This window comes from Dendrobates tinctorius, unplaced genomic scaffold (assembly GCF_039654945.1).
Source record: "Dendrobates tinctorius isolate UK_male_01 unplaced genomic scaffold, ASM3965494v1 ptg000074l, whole genome shotgun sequence".
In the NCBI taxonomy this organism is placed as follows: Eukaryota; Metazoa; Chordata; class Amphibia; order Anura; family Dendrobatidae; genus Dendrobates; species Dendrobates tinctorius.
This window is the reverse complement of record NW_027361742.1, coordinates 18000232-18008352: the sequence shown is the minus strand read 5'-3', so window position 1 is coordinate 18008352 and position 8121 is coordinate 18000232. Positions and strand designations below refer to the sequence as shown.

Here is an 8121-nt window from a genome sequence, read left to right as displayed (position 1 = left end):
CAAGGTATCTTTATTGCCAACGCGTTTCCTGAGCCAGTCCCAGCTCACTTCATCATGCCCTGATGAAGTGAGCTGGGACTGGCTCAGGAAACGCGTTGGCAATAAAGATACCTTGAATTCTACCACAGCAGCGCAGTCTCTTATTGCACTACCAGCCTTCTCTTTGTACCAATTCCCTGGGCCTCGTGCAGACTGCTGCAGCTGTTTTATGCGATTATAGGTGTTGTGACTCTCACAACCCTATCAGGTGAGCCTAACACTTGCTGTGCACTCATCTACTTTCCATACAGACCTACGCATTGGAAGCGCCCTGTCTCCCCCTTTTCTTTTGACATTTTGTGTAAGGGCAGAGCCCCCAGCAGTTCCATGGTTTCCTCCAGTGCGGTGGACTCCGATAAAATGGCCACCGGAGGGCGACACATGCGCAGATGGAGATCTCAGCACCAAGATCTCGGGAGATCCACACCCCCGGAAGAAGCTATTGTGAAACGGTGTTGGGGATGTGTGACTGCCTTTACCTCCTGGTGCACCTTTTCCTTTACTTTTAAGGTGATGTAGTCTTTGAGTTATTTGATATCTAACATTATGTCTTTATACATGTTGGAAATTACTTTATTGGTCCATAACAAACATTTGCATGTAGCAGCAATCACTCTAAGTTCAAGTTCTGATATCGACTTTATGTTATTAGGGTGAGAGACTGTTGCTGGCAGATCATTAGGATAAAGTAGGATGCATATTAAGTGTTGGGTCATACGTTAATAATTAAATGTTGTGATACCGAGTATATACTGAATATATGTTACCTATTGAGGCTAAAGACTTATGTCAAAATCTGTTAGGGTATGTGCACATGCTGCAGATTCTGGTGCGTTTTTTTTCACCAAAAAAACGCAGCTTTTGGCAGAAAACGCATGTGCGGTTTTTAACGCGGTTTTTGATATTTAGGTGCGGTTTTTTTGTGCGGTTTTCCTGCGGTTTGGAGTGCGGTTTTTGATGCAGTTTTGTCAGCGTTTTTCCCAGCAAATAAGATACATAAAGTTACGGCAACTTGAATGAGGAAAAAAAAAGGAAGGTGATGTCATTTCCTTGGTCAACCCCCAGCATTCTCCATTTTGATATGCAAAAGCAACTATGAGTAGCACAAACATCCAACATTCAAGCGCCCAGCATACTGCCCTGATGCCCGAGAACCAGATCACACAGCGGTGCCTGCTCCGCAGGCCATATAGAATCCTTTTGATGTGGTTTATGCTGCAAAACATTAATCGCCACAGAGAGGAGGTAAGGCTGGTTTCACATTAAGTTTTATCGTGCAGCACATCCTGCGCTATAGATCGCATGTGCAATGGTACCCTATCTTTAACATGGCGGGCGCAGGGTATAGCGCTTGCATGCGTTCATCAGCAGTTTTGTGCCTTGCGCATGTAACAGGTGTGCGCCCTGATGCCCTAAACACTACATGTATTTGAATTTTCCGCACAACCAATATATTTAAAAAAAAACCCATAGTGATATACTCATCCTCCGGCGGACAACGGAGTCCTTTCAGCTGGTCACCACGCTCACGGCATCTTCCGTTCCGTTGCCATAATGGTATGTGCTAATTAGCTCTCATGACATCGTGTTCTGGCAACCGTCGCGTCATCTAAAATCACTTTTTCTAAACTAATTGTGAGCCGAACATGCCGTGAGCGCCGTTTTGTCTAGTGGGGGAGATTATGTTTTATTTTTGGGAACATGCTGCCTTTTAGGACAGATGCAGAATAGGCAGCGGTGTGAGTTTATTACATAGTGGTGAACTTTGCCCAGCTATTGCGCTACGTGTGCACATCGCCTCTTTTTTTTTTTTAACATTTATTTCTATTTTAGTTGCAGGAGCGACGAAGGAGGAAGCGAAACAGAAGAATGTGGGTGCACCTGTTTGTAGCTGAGAGACAGGAGAAGGGGCATTTTTATGTCCTTTACCAAGCTTTGAGGCGGCAAGTTCAAAATATCTTTAATCCGTCTGTTAAAATATTGTCAACAGCAAATAGCCTTTTTTGTCATCATATCATTTCAGATTTCCCGACAAATTCATCTTGTTCTGTCGGCTGTCCATCCTGGCATTTGACCGATTGTTAGATATATTCGCACCACATCTGAACTTTGCGGATACCATAATGAGGAAGGCGATCACTGCTGAGGAAAGGCTGCTCATCACCTTCGGTAAGTATATAGTTTTTTGTTTGTATGTGCTTCAGGCTCTTTCACATGTTAGTAGGTCAGGTCCATTTGAGAAAAGTTTTCACATGTACCTGAGACACACACACGTACACCCACTCCAATTAATGGTTTGATGCACGTTAGCGTGTTTTTGTGGCCCGTGTGTGCGTGTGACATGTCTGATTTCGAACACTTGCACGGTTCACAAAGTGTCACGCACACGTGGACACAGACAACACACATTGATGTCCTCTGTGTCACACGCATTGCACAGGTGAAGAAGCGCTGCATAAAGCGCGGGTCCCTGGCATCAGGTGCTGAAGATGCTGCCATCATTCTCCCCTTCTTTGCTGTATTTCATTGCCATCAGGGAATAATGGGCTTTTTCTTCTGTACCTGACACCGTGTCTTTGCTTCCTGTTGCACTTCTTCCCTGGCAGCCATCCGTGTGGGAATGATACACTGCATGGGCAGCAGATGGTTGACATATTTAGGCTGCACACACACTCACACATTCATGGACGTGGATATATTTTTTACATTTTTTCATGGTGTCTCTTACATCGGGATATGTTAAACATGTTTAATTACATGTTTTGCTCAAATTTATAATTTTTTTTTCTTTTTCTTTGCAGATTTTTGGCCACAGGAGAGAGCTATACATCCCTACACCTCCAATTTAGAGTTGGTAAATCCACCATCTCTCAAATTGTAAGGTGCACATGTAACGTGATCTGGCAGAAATTGCAGCCCATGGTGATGCCTTCCCCAACCGAGGAGACTTGGCTGCAGGTTGCAGCAGGCTTTCAGTCTGCGGCCAATTTCCCAAACTGCATAGGTGCAGTTGATGGTAAACATGTAAGGGTTCAGCAGCCACCACAATCAGGATCACGCTTCTTTAATTATAAGATGTATTTTTCGGTGGTCCTGATGGCGGTGGCTGATGCACATTACAAATTTGTTGCCATTGACGTTGGTGCCTATGGTAGTACTGGGGATTCTCGGGTGTTGCGATCATCACAGATTGGTCAGCAAATTCTTCAAGATTGCGGAATGCTCCCAGCCCCAAGACCTTTGCCGGGTTCCACAGATCCAGTGCCCTTTGTGATGGTATCGGATGAGGCCTTTCCCTTAATGACCACCCTGCTGCGCCCATACCCACGAAGGGGACTGGATAACTGGCAGAGGATTTTCAATTATCAGCTGAGTCGTGCACACATATGTGGAATGCACCTTCGGGATCATGACTAGTCAGTGGAGGATCTTTCACACTGCCATCCAGTTGGATACAGACACCGTTGACGCAGTGATTAAGGCCTGCTGTGTACTCCATAACTATGCTCGGGAGTACAGCTCAGATGTAGATTTGGAGTATCAGCAGCCACAATATAATCAGCTGCGCAACGAGTGTCTGGGAAGACCATCCAACTCTGGTGTGCGTGTGAGAGAAACATTTACTGACTATTTTATGAGTCCCGAAGGTGCCGTGCATTGGCAATACTCCTGTGCTGGTGTTGGGCAGCCTGACCAACAGTGAAAGATGGAAGAACAGAGTGTCACAAAGTAAAGGACCACTCAAGAAATCTATAAATGTCCTGAAGATTTTTTTCTTAAAGTTTCTCCCAAAAATATGTTGTATTAATCAATAAAAAAATGGTGATTCTTCATTGACGGTGTGTGTTAGCTTTCTTAAACCAAATTTTCATTCTTCAAAGCCTTCACACATTACAGTGGCTAAAAATCCTAAAATTCCTGCTCCATCGACCATATTTTTGATCCTCCATCCCATAGCCCTGTGATACTCGACCCATGTCAGGCAGAGATCACTGGATTTTTAAACAGACTTTAATGTGTCGCCAAAAAAAACAAACCACATTGTAAATAAATGTTTTTTTTATTTAGAAAACAATATATTAATTCAAGGTCATTGTTGGCATATAAAAACCAGAAATACACTAAAATATAATTTGATTTGAACAACAGCAAACCAGACTTATTGAGCCAACACAAACTGTTTTGCGATTATTTTGTATAAGCGGCAAAGGTGTTAGAAACGGTCACCATGTCTACTTAATGTTAACAATATTATGGTGTCCATTTAACAATTAGGTCAGATACTGGTACTCAAGGGTATAGGGATTGTTGGCCTGGGAGCTGCCTGAGTCACAGTTGTTATAGTAATTTTGGTTGTTAATTGTTGACCTGTATTCCACTGGCCGCTGCTGTTGGGTGGGTGGTGTTGGTCGGAACAGGTTAAAAACACCCCATTAAGATGTTGTTGTAGGAAGCTATGGGAGCAGGGTCCTGTAAAGCAGGGTTCCCCAACTCCAGTCCTCAAGGCCCACCAACAGGTCATATTTTCAGGAATTCCCTTGTATTGTACAGGTGATGCAATTATCACCTGAGCAATACTAAGGAAATCCTGAAAACATGACCTGTTGGTGGGCCTTGAGGACTGGAGTTGGGGAACCCTGCTGTAAAGCAGTGAGTGACATCTGCACCATCGTCATTAATATTGACTGACTCTCCGGTGTCAGTGCTTGAGTTTTACTGGCTATTGTCATCCCAAAGAAATCAAACTCGTCCTCGGTGGTCGTTTTTCGAATCAAATCCAGTGTATCAGATGTTGCCTTGAAGGTGGTGTCAATGTTTTTTTTGGGGGATTTTTTCTTGGTCCGCTCTCCAGACACCGGAAAGGCAGTATTAGTGGCTACACAAGCTTCTGAGGAACCCGATGGTTCATCAGCTGCAGAAACTGATGGTCCTGCAGCTGATGAAGATGGGGCTCTATCAGAAGGGATGTCGCTACATGGTGCCGAGATGTCACCTGCTTCACCGGACCCTGCTCCATCTTCGGAATCTTCAACTTGTGGAAGTATGTTCCCTTGAGTGCTGTTGAGAGAAAAAAGAAAAAAATTAGTACTAAAAATTAAATCTGTTTTTTTTAGGATCAACTGTTTGGCCAACTCCAAAAACATTTGAGGAAAACTGCGGTGCCTCATTTTGCATAGCATGATGATAACGCATGTTTGTATTGTACACATTCGTAATGAATGCATGCTATATATACACAGTGCGACTTATCTTTGCTGTCAATCAGCGCCAACGAATGGCAGCTAAACATGCAGTATAGGGAAAAGCTGCGCCGCATGTCTTAATTTTGTTTAGCTTCACAAGCGCTTTATTACGCATAGTGAAGATGTACATTACAGGCCAAAAGTTGGCCCACATCTTCTCATTCCAAGATTTTTGTATTTTTTCAGCAGAACAAAAAATTGTTGAATCACTATGAACGCCTAAAAAGTATTAAATTACTACGGTGAACAGATGGAGTTGACATGCTTGTTTTACACCGTGTAGCATGGAGGAGGAGGTGTGATGGTGTGGGGGCGCTTTGCTGGTAACACTTTAGGGAATTTATTCATAATTTATGTCACACTGAACCAGCATGGCTACCACAGCATCTTGCAGCGGCATGCTATTCCATACGGTTTCCCTTTAGTTTTACCCTAATTTATTTTGGAACAGGACAATGACCACAAATACACCTCCAGGCTGAAGCCAAAAGGGCCAACAAGTGCTAAGCATCTCTGGCAACTCAATCAAGGCTGGTGGAAGACCATTTCCAAGGACTAAATAGAACCAGGAGTGTGCTAAGCATTAGTAAAAGTACAAGATGGCTACTTTGACTAACCTAGAAGTCATGTTAATAAAGCTAACTGTTTGAATGATAAAGTTATTAACAATTTTTTTTTTTTTTTGGACATTACCTCTGCAATGTCCTGCTGGAGATCAGAAATTGAAGTTCGGCAAAGTACGGAAATGTCCGCCTGGTTGGGGAAGCTCCACTTTTTTGACAGCTGACAAGAAATTTGTTGAATCGGTCCCGAACAGAACGCCACCGTTGTTTCACATCATTCTCTGAAAAATAAAGTCAACACACAATTTTTACAATCTTTCTTGCTTTATTAACACGTTAGCCAAAAAAGGTTCCAGAAACAGTTCCTTACCAATTGTAGTCTGGGTTGCTTTTGGCAAGGCATGCCACTCAGGGTACAATTCACAGAAAATTTTACACCAGCATCGATCCCTGTGGCCACGGTCTTTGTAGAGACTGTCTGCGGGGTCCCAAAGCGCTGGGAAATCACGGACCTACAAACAAAGAGAAAATGGAATTAGGTAGTATATCATTTACAGATGCTAAACCATAATTTGCCATATAAGCCCTACCCATGGCCTAACCTTAATCACATCCCTAACCCAAGGTAAACCTAATCCCCTTACATGATTTAATTTTTTTCAAATCATGTAATTTTTTATTTAGGTGGGCCAAACATTTTTTTTTTTCAGATTAGCCAAAGTAAAATGTTAAACAAATAATTTAGGTGTTGAGGGCCAATATTGTATGGCTATAAAGACTATCCAGACAGCAGTGGATTGATATTTGTAGAATGAGAAGGGGTTAATACCCATGGTCTTTTAGTAGGCTACAAATATCAGCCTGCAGTTTTCTGTGTATCCTTTCTGCCTCAAAACTTGACTGTAGCCACAACGTCCCCCCTATATTTTAGGGACAGAAAGGGATGGTACATGTAGCCAGGGTAGGGGTTAATAAATATGGCCTCTTCCGTTATATCAGCCCGCAGCTGTCTGCGAAACCTTTCTGGCTCTAAAATGCAGTGGACCCCCCAAAAAATTTTGACGTGGGGTACCCCTATATTTTAGGGCCAGAAAGGCCAAGCAGACTACTGTGGGATGGTACATGTAGCCAGGGGAGGGGTTAATAAACATGACCTCTTCCGTTATATCAGCCCGCAACTGTCTGCAAAACCTTTCTGGCTCGAAAATGCAGGGGACCCCCCAAAAAAATTTGACGTGGGGTCCCCCTACATTTCAGGGCCAGAAATGCTACACAGACAGCTACGGGCTGATATTCATAGCCCAGGAAGAGGCCATGGATATTGGCCCCCCCTGGCTACAAATAGCCCGCAGCCGCCCCAGAAATGGCGCATCAATAAGATGCTCCAATTCCAGCACTTAGCCACTCTCTTCCCACTCCCGCACCGCGGTGGCGGGATGTGGGGTAATAAAGGGGTTAATGTCACCTTTCATCGGTCACATTATGCCCGGTTAATAATGGATCCATTATTAAACCAATAGTGAAAAAATAGAAAAGAAAAACAGACACATTACAAAAAAAAATGTAATGAAACAGTATTTTTGACAATTTTTTATTTTACGCTCAAATCCAATGCAACGCCCTCGATCACCTAGAGAAAATAAAAAATAACAAACCAATTATATACCTACCGTTCCGTCGCAGTCCATTAAAAACGAGTGTCCCATGACGATCTTCCATGGAGAACAGTCACATCAAGTGATGCAACCATTCTCCATGGCAACAGAAACACACTGACAGGAGCTAAGCTCATGTCGTGTGTACTGCGCATGCCCAGGAGTTTACCTGAGCTCATTGACTCCGGTAACCTCCTTTACGGCACTGCTGCGTGGGAAAGTTCACACGCAGCCATAGTGCCGTAAAGCGAGGTCCCGGAGCACTGGGAAACTCGGCGGTACACAGCAGGAGCACCGCTCCTGCTTGTGTATCGCCCAAAAACAGCCGAGATCGCCGTGGGACACCATTTTTTTTCCCTATTTTCGCCTGCCTTTTTTGGGGGGGGGAATTTTTTTTTTTTTTTTAAACTTTATTAAGCACCGAGGGGAGCGAGGGCTTCTGGGAACAAGATGGACGGGCCAAGCCAGGATGGTGAGTATATTGTATATGTTTGTGTTGTATGTCATGTCTGTTACATGTATGCTGTATGTCATGTATGTTATATTTTGTTACGTGTTTAGCACTGTACAATTGTGCTCGGTCGCCGCTGGGCCTACTCTCCCATCCCATAGCCGGATGGG

At 43.7% G+C, this 8121-nt stretch overlaps 1 long non-coding RNA gene across 1 annotated transcript; it reads right to left on the bottom strand.

Moving 5' to 3' along the window:
* Positions 1-4651: 4651 nt before the first annotated feature.
* LOC141096353 (uncharacterized) lies at positions 4652-7161 on the bottom strand. The gene is made up of 3 exons (XR_012233671.1): positions 6216-7161; positions 5976-6126; positions 4652-5097 (listed from the first exon to the last, which is right to left on the bottom strand). It is a non-coding gene; the product is annotated as an uncharacterized lncRNA (long non-coding RNA).
* Positions 7162-8121: the final 960 nt, after the last annotated feature.